A 14165-nucleotide genomic window follows, 5' to 3' on the forward strand; every position below is an offset into this window, starting at 1 on the left:
GTTTGAATGTTTGCATAAATTGTGTTTTTGGTTTGAATTGTGATGTTTTATATGTACCAAACCTATCTAACACTGATCTAGTGCTCACTATCCCTCTGTCTCTCACTCTCTCTTTTTCTCTAGCTGTCTCTGTTCCACACTAGGTCCATGTCTCTTTGTAGGTGAGCGCTGAGTTGGCAGGGGCGCATTTACTAAAGCCACCCCAATCTTTGAGAACAGCTGCATGAACAGAGAATTAAACAGATATCTTGAGGGTGGGAGGGACTGTTTTGTCCTGCAAAAGCAGATTATTAAAAAAACAGTAAAAGGAAATGTATCAGTTCTACTAACATTTTAAATGGAATGTTTTAAAACAAAATACAATATTGTTTGTTTGTTTGTTTATTCATTTGTATTGCGCTCCAGACCCGAGGGTATCAGGGTGCAGAGGTTACAAGAAAATTCTCAGCTTAGTTACACAATAGATAAATTATACATTACAGATACAAAATGAGATAGGCACAAGGAGAGCGGGTAACATTAAATTATACTTTGCAGATACATACATATGGTAGACACAAATGGAGTGAGGCTAAGTTGATGAAGAAAGTGGCAGCATTGGTGGCAAAGAGAGGTGGCCCCCATGGGGAGTACTATGTTCGAGCATGGTGGGCCATTATAGAGGACTGAAAGCGAAGAGAGGCGGAAGTTTATAGACCAGTAGATTTCAGCTAGTTAGTGCAGTGGGATCTGAAGTTCTGGTATGATTGATCTTCTTGGATTGAGGGTGGCAGAGAGTTCCAAAGCTGGGCCGCTTTAATAGGAAAGCTGCTGCCTCCCACTTTAGATAGTTTGAATCTGGGGACGTGTAGGCAATTGGTGTTGACTAGTCTGGAGGGTCTAGTGGAGGTCCTTCTGTGGAATCTTTCTGATAGATAGCTGGGGGCAGCATTATTCAAAGATTTATGAGTAAGTGATACGGTTTTCGACTTGATTTTGTCGTTTGTGGAGAGCCAGTTGTGTTGTCGCCTGATCTCTGAGATATGGTCTCCCCTAGCCACTCTGAGGTATGCTCTCAGGGCATTGTTTTGGAGTGTTTGGATTTTCCTGATGATTGCTTTGTTGGAGCCAATGTAGAGGGCGCTACAGTAGTAGAGCCTGGACAGAATGAGGGCTCTGGCCAGGATGATACAGCTTTTCTTAGATATGAAAGATTTGCCGGTTCTGATAAGTTTACAAGTGTAAGCAGTAGTGAAAGCCGAGGTATTAACTTGTTTGGTGAAGGAGAGGGTTTAGTCGAGGTAAAATCGAAGGGTTTTCACCTTGTTGGCCACTTTGATGAGGTTGTCATCAATTATGAAAGAAGCATATTCAAGCCCTAGTTTATTGAGGTTAAGAGGGGTACCCAGGATGATGATCTCTGTTTTGTCATCATTCAGGCATAGACCATGAGTAACCGTCCATGCCTGGATGATGAGATAAACTCTATTCACCAAGGCCAAATCCTTAACATAATCCCCTGAAAGTGGGAGGAGAATCTGTGTATCATCTGCATAGTTAGTGTAGGTGATACCAAGATTGTCTAGATCATTGAAAAGGGGCTTAGTGAATATGTTATATAGCATGGGAGAGACACAGGATCCCTGGGGTACACCGCAGGTGATGGGGATAGGGTCTTTAGCTGCTGAGGGAGAAAATACCCGCATAGTCCTCGCACTTAGAAATGACTCAATCCAGACTAGGGCCTCCTTGAAAAAGTGAGCAGCTGAGTCTAGATGACTGCATAGGGCCTTGTGGTCCATGAGGTCGAATGCAGCCGAGAGGTGGAGGAGGAGAAGTAGGGCTGATTTCCCTTTATTAATATTCCCCAATATTAATTTATATATATTTTAATCATAATGTGAATGTTACACTTGTCTTACTGAGCAAAGTACATTATCAAAACCTTGAATAACTGTATAAAGTGTTTTCAGATAGGAGATTATTGTTTCAAGATGGAGAGGCTGGTACACTCCTTGAGTACTCTTTTAAAATACTCCTACCAGAAAAGGGAAGCGAATAAATAACATCAGTAAGGGTTCTAGACTGCTTTGATTGCATAAGATTGACCACAGGTCTTTATATTTCACAAATATGTCTGTGATAAAAGAGTTGTATGCATACATCTCTAAGTACATAATGTACACTGGACTTCGTAATCATTTAATTTTTCACAACACTCACTTTAACATTAACTGGTTATTAACATTAAACGATATAAACGGATTCATGCAGCTTACAGGTTTGGATGTGATGATAGAAGGTCTGTGACATCAATCACTCCACTGGAGTCCAAATGCTGTTCTGAGAAAAAAGCTTCCTTTCCCTTCACAGAATTGTTGCCCAGTGTCATAGTAAGGATCGGTTTGTATATGCTTCGTTCCCCATGCAGAGACAGCCCCAAAAAATCATACATACATACATGAAATTGCGACAACTTGAGATGTAGTGTATTTTAGATTTTGAAACCAAAACTTCCAATGGTCACAATGTTGATAAGGAGCTGTAAACTTTCTTAAGAACATAAATATAATACCTTATGGAGTCAGAAGGATAATTAAAAGATAGAGACAAATGGTTTCAACACTGTCATCAAATGAAGGTCATAGTTGATCACGGTTGCTCATTTGTAAAGGGTTTCCCTTCTTTCCAAGGTTTCAGTGTTTATTCAGTATTAAGCTTCTTTCCCAATTTTCAGAATCAATGTAGAAAATACTGTCAACAATACCGTTTGCCTTTGATACGTTAATTGGTGGATTCTTGACATCTTTTTGGCAGCATTTAGTTGTTAATTTAAGCTATTTGATGATACGTAGCAAGCACTGTAGAGAAAATACATTTCTGCAGTACTGTAACTATCAGGTCGCAGTAAAAAGACTCTTGAGATATGTGTATGCATTTTGTTCACACTGACGGTCTAGTTTTATCGCAGTCAAAGTTTTTTCAATTAAGGGATTCAAGTGTTTGCTCATAGCTAACGTGCTTCTTTTTCAACTACCCTGATGCTTGGGTCCCTTTGAATATATGCCAACAAAAGGGCATAGCACACTTTACAGGTTTTCAGTTCTTTTTAACTTCTTCTTTAAATTTAACTAGTAATCATCCAAAGTTCTGTCCCTTGATTGGATGCTATTCCCTGATTATTTGTTTTCTATATTGTTTATACAATGGTTCTTATTTTTTACTAATTTTGGTTGGACTTTTGTCATTGCAATAAATAATGTTTTAACATATTTTCTTTGAGTGTCATAACAGGATGGTGATAAATGGGACAATTGGCTAAAGCCCCTATGAATAGGAAAATGGTTCTTAAACATGATTAGTAATAAAGTCTAATACTAGTTTTTTTTATTTTGTCAGCACATATTGCCCCAACTACCACATGGAATAGGGGTACCTAGCCTTTGTTTTCCAGTAAAAGGCATACAGACGGAGGGGGGACCAAGGGCCCTCTGCCTTTCAGTGCAGTGATGCCTCAGTCTGTGTCTGGCGTCTATGAAGACACATCATAATCAGTTTGATGGGCCCCAAAAGCACAGATATCCAATTGAGTAAGATTATTCTGTTGGATTCACCAGACTTATCAGAATGAGGTCCAAAGTGTAAATTGTTTTTGCCTTTGGGAGAGAAGTTGCGAGAAATTTGGCTAAGTGCTGCGTCTAACAAATGTAATAGGAACTTCATGAGCCCACTGTTAAAATGACCATGCTTAGTTTGCTAAAATAATGTATAATTTTCTCAGGCAAGTGGTTGTGACAAATGACTACTGCTCTGCAGGAGTACAGGGATGAGTAGTGGCTAACCCTCAAACTCAGCCACACCGTACCTCAAAATCAGCAGCGATTCCAATCATAGAGGTGAAACAGGCACAGCCCGAATGTTATACCTCGTTCACCTCCTTTGGTAATGCGGCCAAGGGCAGGCTCTATCTTCATGAGGGGTGTGAGGTGTTTGTAGTAGCAACCCAAACAGCAATTGTACAAGAGTCCAAAATAAAATATTGTACAATCAAGGTTTTATAAAAATATCCTTTCAATTAAACAATAAAGGTGCAAATAACTAAGTAAAACACAAGCAAAAACTCAACCCTGTAAAGAAACTATTACAATACAAGCTGTTGTATATTAGGACTCTGTGTAGATGGCAGGACAAGTCAGGCAATTAGTTGGCACAATTTCAGTGTTCAAGAAGATGCCTTTTGACAAAAAGGCAGAGAAGTGGGGCTTAAAAGTCACTAATGCCCCTAAGGTGGAACAGAAAGACTGAGCCTCTTCACAGTAAGGTAGATGTCATTTGTATAACGTATTTCACCCAAAGCGCTATAGGTTGAATACCCTCGGGGCCCGAAGTCCAGGTATGGGATATTTGTACGAGAGTTTTAAATTGCATGTGCGCATTTTAGTCAAATACGTAAGTACGTAGGGGTGGCCAAGTCTCTGCTAGCCACCCTTGTAGCTCTGGCATGTCGGTGGGCTCTGAGAGGTAGTCAGAGAGTATGCATCTCATTATGTGTGCAACAAGTCCAAGTTTATTGTGGGGGGATAGCTGCATAATTATGACAGAGGTGTTGTGCAATGTCGGTTTGGACAAAAAGATTGTATTTAAAATGCTGAATGCAAGTTTAGAGCGCATTCAGCATAGTAGATACAATCTAAGCCTATAATACTGAACAGGGGTATGGGGTTGTGGCATTTTCCCCCACACCTCCAGTTTGGTATTAGGGACTGCGGGAGTTGCGGGGGTGTCCCCCGCATACATTATAGGCAGCGCAGGGGACACACAGCCAAAATCGAAGACTGAATTACAAAATGCAGGCTAGTGGGCTCTCTGATTTTGTAATTCGGTCTTTTGGGATACAATATTATAACGTACGTCTGAGCAATGTGTATTAGGGTAGTGCATGTAGTGGATGGGTGCTAATAGGTAGCCTGGAGAGTATGTGAGAGCAGGAGAAACATTATGTGTGCAGCTATTACCTTATTTCTTGATCTTGGGTGCTGGACAGTGTTGAGCCAGGCTTCTATGCACTTTTCTGGGGTCAAGCCGGTGTTGAGATAGGTCTAAATATGTTGATCAAGTCAAGATGGGGCTCTGCATCATTTGAGCTGGCACTTGAGATGATGCAGTTCGATGGCTTCCAACATATTTGAGTCTGTGGTTGACCAATGCTTCCTCTGTGTTGAGTCGGCGAGTGACATGATGGCATCCAGTGATTGAGCTTGGTGATCGAGTTTGTGTTGGGTTCCTGCGATGCCCGAAGTGCGGTGAATCTGATGTCAGCAGTGAGAAGGAGCTTGAGACAAAATGGCGTTGCAATGGCTTGAAGAAGACAACACACAGCTCAGAGTTTGGGGAGTGCAAAATGTAACACAGAGGGTTCAGTGTCATCTCAAAGGCCATCGGAAATTGTTGAAGTGACTTGAAGACAGTTCAAATCAGTGAAAGGGGATTCCTGCTGCTCTTGGATTCCTGCTGCTCTTGGACTTATGGTTTGCTCTGACTCTCACTCCAGGGGCACCAAGACAATGGTTTGTTAAACTTCAGTGAGGAGCCTGGTTCCAGTGAAGCTAGCAGAGTGGCAGGTCTTGGTCAACAGCAGTTCACCCCCACTGTTCGCAGGTGATGTAACAGGGCCAGAGCTTTTCTCTGCCTTGCATGCTCTATGTCTTCATCACAATGGCATATGACTCTGGAAACGAATGCAATCCCAACTGAGGTCCAAAAGTATATTTTTCCAAACATTCATGTTTATTTAATCATTTAAAGTACAGACCTAGGACGAGAGCATAGCAGCACTATACAGAGTGTGGGCCACCAGCGTTTGACTGCTATATTTTAACAGTAGCTGTGTTTAATTGAAGTGTCTGGTGTGTGGCAAGAGAACGATTGTTGCTGGTCCTCTTTGCGGATGAGTTGTATGCTTTATAGGCAACATGCCACAGGGGATTACTCCAAAGCAAGCCTGCTGTAAGAGGTCCAATTCCCATTGTTGTAACAAGTGACCTTTGCCTTATGACATCACACACAGAATGCTGTGCTTGCAGGAAATTGAGCAGATGGGGACAAAAGAGATGCATAACAGAAAGCAAGATGGTGAGACCCATCCCCAGTCCTACCTTCCATCTATGGAGACTCTACTTCCTCCCCCATCTCTGGTGTAAAGCGGACTTAGTTATGTCAGTGCTACTTCTGAAGCGATATTCCCAGGTGACCTGCTGGGGGGTTCCATCCCCTGTGGGATGGAGTGTTCCTTAATACCGGAGAATGAAAGGAGGCAGTTACCTGACTATTGTTTCAAAAGAGAGCTGTGGAGCCACTCAGCCCAAACGTCAATACACACCAGTCCTGTCACATCTGTGATCGGCTCACAGAGCTGACACTTCTGTGATATCAGATTATTGTGGCTTTTATGAATGTGTGCCCTTATCAGTCACCATGCCCCAACCGTATATGGCTTATGTTTAGAGATCTTCCTGCTACCAGACGGATTAAGACGGACAACAGCTGGTCAGATAGCATAGCGAGTTCAGCGCTCGTTCTGACATCTGTGCGCAGCCTGCTGATGCAGGTTCAAATCCCGGCAGGGTCAACTCAGCCTTTCATCCTTCTGCGGTCGATTAATTGAGTACCACACTGTGGGATAATAATAACAACTATTATTGCAGTGCTTGGATACCTGCAGGTTTGTAGCGCTATATAAAAAAAACAATCATTATAATTTAGATCAGATGTGCAGAAGTTAAATTGCTATCTCTGCTTGCAGTGACTTGGTGTCCCAATAGCTGTCAGAGATGCACGTGTGACCCTTGAACTGGCCATGCTCCGCAGCATAGTTAGTGCTGTCATGTTACAGCAAGGCCCTTGTCTGTGGTATAATTTTGTCATGGAGCATATTGAGAGGGGGGTTGACCATCAGACCTCTCTTTCAGAAACAGAATTACCTGCATCATTTCATGCGAATGAAAATCAAACAAGATCAGGCTATCCTTCCCTCACCAAATGGCATTTTGTCACATTGGTAACCTCTCATGCTGAGACATCAGTTTCCAGTGCAAAGATAGTTGACCAGAGTGAAATAGTTATGCAGTTTCCTAGAAGGATTACCTTGTAAGCCTTCGCAACAATTGTATTTTCAATAGTATCTGATGTTGAATGATAATCTTTGGTATACTCTTGGTGAACTTTCTTCAACTTTATTAATGCCTTTATACCTGCTCCTAACAATAGTGGAACATGTTCATGATCATGGAGATTGCACCTTGAAAATGATATTATATCTATGTTGATAAAATTCGAATGTTTCTGAACAAATTCAAACTGCATTTTCTGCTCACAAGATCATTCTCAGATGATCAAAGCGGAGCATATTCAATAAGTGACAACAATTCATTAACAGCTTTACTCCCTTGATGTAAAAATGTGCTAGTTTGAAGAGGAGTTTTGGCTCCATTTCAAAGAGAAGAGCTATCACTCTTTCAGGGCTGAGAATAATTGCCAGCTTAAAGATGTTATTACGTTTTACCAAATGGTGAATAAATTAGTAGGTCTGAAGAGGGTTTATTTGCCAGTGTATACCAAAAAATATAAAAGATACTCTGTCCCAAATTTCACACAAGGACATTGAATACTATAACAGTTTTGTTATTTCCTATTTCAACAAGATTATGTTAGCACTTCATGTTGTAGGCGGTGTCTTATAACATCAACGAAATATGTATGCATATTTACATTAGCACTTATCATGTATTTGGGTGTGAAAATCGTAAAGCACACTCTATAATGGTGCTGGGATTGTCGATGTATGATGGTTTGTTCTGAATGTTACGTTTTTATAGGGATATGATAGGAGCTTTTACATTTTAACTACATAGAAGAGGGACTACGTTGCAATAGACATTCCACATAGTTTAGTTCGTTGAGATTGTTTCAAGGTTAGATTTATATTGAAATACATAAAGGACTTAGGTGGAATGAATGCTTTATTTAGATGGATCAGACACATGGGAAGTCATCAAGGATATGGAAAAATTGCTTTTCCTGGACGAATTACAACGTGTATCATAATGTGGAAAAATGATAGATTGTAATTTGGGCATGGTAGAATAGATCTAGAAAAGTAACTGGAGTGAGCGCTGAGCGCATTAATTGTACACATTAGCCTGAAGAAGATGACTGTGTGACCGAGGAGTCAGACAATGTATTTGAACTTTGTTTAGACGGCTTCTATATTATTTTTATTATTCTTTCTATTATGGCATTTGTTGAGCACAGACCTAGCTTTGAGAAACAAAGAATCGCTTTACAGCAGTATACACCAATAGAGATACATAATGGAAGGCTTTACAGCGGTGTACATGACAGATGCAAAACAGAGCGCTTTTCAGTGGTAAAAACAGAACAGATATACAGCGGGGTAGGATACTGAGAGGCACAGAGGTGGGCTACAGCTGTACCGGGTGGTGGGGGGGAGGGGACGGGCGACGTCTAGTGAGTCTGGTGGCGCGAGGGGCGACATGATGGCCTAGGTGTTGAGGAGGAGAGACTCCTTGAAGAGGTGGGTCTTGAGTTATTTTCTGGATTGTAGGAGCTTGGGGCCAATCTGATGGCGATGTGGATGAGATTCCACAGTCTTGGGGCATATGCAGAGAAGGATCGTTTTCTGTTCCTTTCCTTTTTGCAGCTGTGGATTTGAAGTCTGCACGTGTCCTCGCTTCTGGTGGTGCTATGTCCGGCAGAGATGCAGATTTTCTCTGCTAGGTGGCAGGGTGCCTTGAGGGCAAATGCCTTATAGATGACGCAGAAAGACTTTAAGTTGATTTGTGTGTGTGGTGGGAGCCAGTGAAGGTCGATGAGGGTCAAGCTGATGTGGTCCTATCTGCGTAGATCCTTGACGAGGTTTGTGGCTGCATGTAGGACACTTCTCAGGGGCACAAGGGAGGGTGACGAGAGGCTTATGAGGAGTGCGTTACCCTCATCCAGGTGGGATAGGACCAGTGCTTGAATGGTGGATCCAAAGCTATCCCAACAGAGGAAGGGCTTGACTTTTCACAGGATGGAGAGCTGATACCAAGCTGTGTGAGTTTTCTTAGCTATGTGTGTCTTGAAGGAGAGGTGTTTGTCGTTGTGGAACCCGAAGGACTTGGCACATGAGGTGAACTTGGGTGTGAAGCCCTCAGAGGTCATGGTTGATAGCCAGGTTTATATGTCAGGGTGTTTGGTGTTGTTGGTGAGGAGTAGAAATTTGGGCTTGGAGGGTTTGAGCTTCAAGTATGCACTGGACATCCAAGACTGGACCAGCGAGAGGCACATTTTGAGCCTAAGGATGTCCTTGATGGAGTCGATCTCGAGGTATAGCTGTGTGTCGCTGGTGTATTGGTGGATGCAGATATTGTGTGTGGCTAGGATGACTCCCAGTGGCTCCATTTATAGATTGAACATCACCGGGGAGAGGATGGAACCCTGCAGGACTCCACAGGTGATGGTTGGAGCATTGGCAATCTAAAGGATGCCATCTGAGCAAACTGGTTACGGGTGGTGAGGTAGGACTTGTACCAGCACAGGACAAGGTTTCTGATCCCCATGTGGTGATACAGGGTGTCCATAAGCGTCTGGTGGTCTACTGTGTCAAAAGCGGCCAAGAGGTCGAGTAGAACCAGGAGGCAGGGGCGGCCATAGTCCAGGATGTTAAGGGTGTTGTTGACCACCTGTATGGTGGCTGTCTCTCTGCTGCATCTGGGTCTGAATCCGGATTGGTAGGTTTGGAGGAGATTGTTGGTGTTGATCTGTTGCTGCAGTTGTGATGCTACCACTTTCTCGATGATCTTACCTAGGAAGGGAAGATGGGTCATGGGGCAAAATTTACCTAGGGCTAGGTTGTTGGGATCCAGAGTCTGGTTCCTTACTAGAGGGTGAATTTGTCCTGTTTTAGGAAAGATGGGGAGGTGCCTTGTGTTAGGAAGCAGTTGATAATCTCTATGTAGGGAAGGAGAGAGAGAGCTTCTGCAGGGAGGGTCTTGAGGATGGTTGCTGGGAGGATGTTATCTGTATGCGATGTGGACTTGAGGGTGGCCAGGATTTCTACCCGGCCCTCTGTCGAGAGTGTCTTGAATGTTGTCCAGAGTGTGGAGATTTTGCGAGGAGGGACGAGAGGTTGGTCTGTGGATGCAGAACTGGCATCTAAGTGCTCGTAAATCTTGCTGATTTTGTCGATGAGGAAGGTGTTGATGGCAGTGGTATGGTAGGGTTGGGTAGTGGGTGTGACTCACTGCTTCACACTTTGAAGAGGGCTCTGCTTCTGTTGTCATCTTCTGTTAGGGTTTTCTGATAGTAAGAGACCTTGGCTGTGTTGATTAGTTGTCAGCGGGTTGCTCAGAGTTCCTTGGGGCGCGCCAGGTCGAATGCAGCCCTAGAGCGGCACCAGGTTTTCTCTTGTTTCCTGATGACTCTTTTACTGAGGTTGAGTTCTTGCGTGTACCAGGGTGTTGACAGTTTTGGTGTACATGTGCGTTGTTTCAGAGGTGCGTGTCGGTTGATGGAGGCTCAGAAGGTGACATTGAGTGCTTCCAGTAGAGAGTCGCAGTTTGGTTGGTGGTGTTCCATCTATGTAAGGTGTAGGTTGGCAAGGTCTTCTGTGAGGGCTTCCACTGGGAAGTTTTTCTGCTGGGTTTCTGCTAGGAGTGCTTGACTGGGATGGTGTGCAGGATGTTGAAAGGCACGGCTAGGTGGTCAGACCAGTCAAGCGGGAGAGGAGAGATGTAGTGAAGGGAAGACAGTGCAGTGATGATTGGTTGAGGATGTTACCTTTCTTGTGTATTGGGTCTTTTGTGTGCTGTGTGAGGCTGAGGGACCCAAGCTACTCCTCACTGAGGAGCTCCAACAAGGGCGAAACATGTTTGGGGATGCTTGTGGTCTCGTGCAGAAGGGATGTGGCCTAGCAGTTCGGGCTGGAGTACCCCTTTTGGGGTGGAGCCAAGCCTGATTTCCGTATGGTCTTTCCCCTTCCGTAATGGCTTGGCAGGCGAAGAACGGTGGTCTGGAGGGTTGCCCTGAGCATTGCCAGTGGTTAAGATTCATTCTAAACCTTCCAGCCATCACCTCTTTATTTTTGCTTTGTCACCCCGAGTGGGACGGGTATACCCAGACGTGGATCCCGTGCCTGCTGGGCCTAGACACCCAAGCTACTCCTCACTGATGAGCCCCAACAAGGGCGAAACATGTTTGGGGATGCTTGTGGTCTCGTGCAGAAGGGATGTGGCCTAGCAGTTCGGGCTGGACTACCCCTTTTGGGGTTGGGCCAAGCCTGATTTGCATATGGTCTTTCCCCTTCTGTAATGGCTTGGCAGGCGAAGAACGGTGGTCTGGAGGGTTGCCCTGAGCATTGCCAGTGGTTAAGATTCATTCTAAACCTTCCAGCCATCACCTCTTTGTTTTTGCTTTGTCACCCCGAGTGGGACGGGTATGCCCAGACGTGGGTCCTGTGCCTGCTGGGCCTAGAGACCCAAGCTACTCCTCACTGATGAGCCCCAACAAGGGCGAAACATGTTTGGGGATGCTTGTGGTCTCGTGCAGAAGGGATGTGGCCCAGCAGTTCGGGCTGGACTACCCCTTTTGTGGTGGGGCCAAGCCTGATTTGCATATGGTCTTTTCCCTTCTGTAATGGCTTGGCAAGCGAAGAACGGTGGTCTGGAGGGTTGCCCTGAGCATTGCCAGTGGTTAAGATTCATTCTAAACCTTCCAGCCATCACCTCTTTGTTTTTGCTTTGTCACCCCGAGTGGGACGGGTATGCCCAGACGTGGGTCGCGTGCCTGCTGGGCCTAGAGACCCAAGCTACTCCTCACTGATGAGCCCCAACAAGGGCGAAACATGTTTGGGGATGCTTGTGGTCTCATGCAGAAGGGATGTGGCCTAGCAGTTCAGGCTGGACTACCCCTTTTGGGGTTGGGCCAAGCCTGATTTGCATATGGTCTTTCCCCTTCTGTAATGGCTTGGCAAGTGAAGAACGGTGCTCTGGAGGGTTACCCTGAGCATTGCCAGTGGTTAAGATTCATTCTAAACCTTCCAGTCATCACCTCTGTTCTTGCTTTGTCACCCCGAGTGGGACGGGTATGCCCAGATGTGGGTCCCGTGCCTGCTGGACCTAGAGACCCAAGCTACTCCTCACTGATGAGCCCCAACAAGGGCAAAACATGTTTGGGGAGGCTTGTGGTCTCGTGCAGAAGGGATGTGGCCTAGCAGTTCGGGCTGGACCACCCCTTTTGGGGTGGGGCCAAGCCTGATTTGCATATCGTCTTTGCCCTTCTGTAATGGCTTGGCAGGCGAAGAACGGTGGTCTGGAGAGTTGCCCCGAGCATTGCCAGTGGTTAAGATTCATTCTAAACCTTCCAGCCATCACCTCTTTGTTTTTGCTTTGAGGGTGTTGAGAAGGCTGAGATAGATTAAAGTTAAGCTACTGCATTTTGTTTACTTTACAGTTCAATGCCCTCCTGATGATCATCATGTTTTGGACCGAAATGCATTGAGGGAGTAAATGTTCTCCACAATGTTTTATGAAACAAAGCATTCTGTGAATCAAATATATTATGAACACATGTTTTTATTTTATGTTGACATCGTTACGGATATCAAAGTTGGAAGAACAATTTAATAAAAGGATTCTTTCATCTTGAAAACAGCATGCAGGGTTTTTGTCAGTTGGTGGCTCATTTTTCTTCAAATACCTTAGCTTTGATCTTCCAGGAATGATTTAAACTTCCTAATGAATTTCAGAAGAAGTCAGAAGCAAAAGAAACTGAATGACAAAACATGCTGCTTAGTTAAGGTCAAATGGATACAAGTAGAATAAACAGAATTTGCTTGCGTTACAAGACCAGGCATTTAACATACATTTGTTGTGAAGTTACATGTTTTTGATTAAGTAAGGCATAAACCTTGCATCAGCAGAGGACCTTCTAGTGACAGGTTTGTTTGGTCCCTGGACGTTTCTTTGCAGTCAAATCCACAAGTACTTTCTTAGAATCCTTAAGTATGAACTATTTGCCAACTTGAAAAATGCAAGCTTCATATGAAAACACTAGATTTCCTAGAATTATAGTCACTTCGGGTCTTTAGATTGATTGCCATTGTGGTCGAAAAGTTCTAGGACCAATGAAAACATTTGTCAAAGAGCTTTGCAAAAATTAGTTATCTGTTGAGAAACGTCCCTGCACTCAAGGGGAACAAGAAATCTGCTCAAGTATTCCCTTAGTTAGAAAACAGTTCACTGAAATTCCAGTTATTTTTCATCCCAGGGTAGATCAGCCTTTAAATATTTAAGCAGAAGCTTCGGACACAGTTTCATGGCCCAGCTTTGGGGTTTAGGGGGCCTTCCCCTAACATCATGTAGTTTTTGGCAAAATCCACCCTCTACATTTGTTTTCTAGAAAGTTAAATCAACATACAGAATTCAATTCAATGTCAGTGTTACCTTTATGACTCGATCACTGATACACTAGTAGTAGTGTTGGGTGGAGCATAAGGTTTAGGAACCACTACTCTCATCTGTACTATTGCTGGTCAATAGTCATTTCATCTCGACATTGGAAGTGATCATTAGGAATATACCTTGGAAAATTGTAAAAAGAGCCAGTTCGCAATGTTAGTACAACAAAACAAATTTCCTTGTTTGCTTCTTGATGCCAAGTAATAAAAAAAAAAAAATCCCCCAGACATATTTTTTTTCTCTGATCACTCAGCTGTGAGCAATGACTCTTGCAGGGTTAACAAACACCAACTGACTATGCTACTCTCACCCACACAGAAAGAGATAGAGATAGAGTGTGACAGGAAGAGACAGAGAGAAAAAGAGAACACAGAGCTGGCAAGAGCACTAGATCGGCTTATGATATTATCATACGACGGGTAAATATATTAGTTCATATTTATGAAAAATGTCAACCTTAGCAGGAACAACATTTTTTAATTGTAGTGGTTCAGATCTACATGGCTATTATAACAGGGAGCTATGCTTAAACCTTTTCTAAAGCAACAGAAAACAAATTGAAAGGCATTTACTGTGATGGCTAAATCACATTTGTGTCAATCTTGAACAACAAATATAGGTTAAATGCACTCTGAAATAAGAAAAAACAATTCTCAGCAACAGATGTTT

At 43.5% G+C, this 14165-nt stretch overlaps 1 protein-coding gene across 1 annotated transcript in view; it reads right to left on the reverse strand.

Moving 5' to 3' along the window:
• CCDC195 (coiled-coil domain containing 195) overlaps window positions 1–14165 on the reverse strand; it is a 172665-nt gene that overhangs the window by 35061 nt on the left and 123439 nt on the right. The window lies entirely within an intron of this gene.

Source organism: Ambystoma mexicanum, chromosome 10, assembly GCF_040938575.1.
Source record: "Ambystoma mexicanum isolate Mex_15411 chromosome 10, UKY_AmexF1_1, whole genome shotgun sequence".
Taxonomy (NCBI): Eukaryota; Metazoa; Chordata; class Amphibia; order Caudata; family Ambystomatidae; genus Ambystoma; species Ambystoma mexicanum.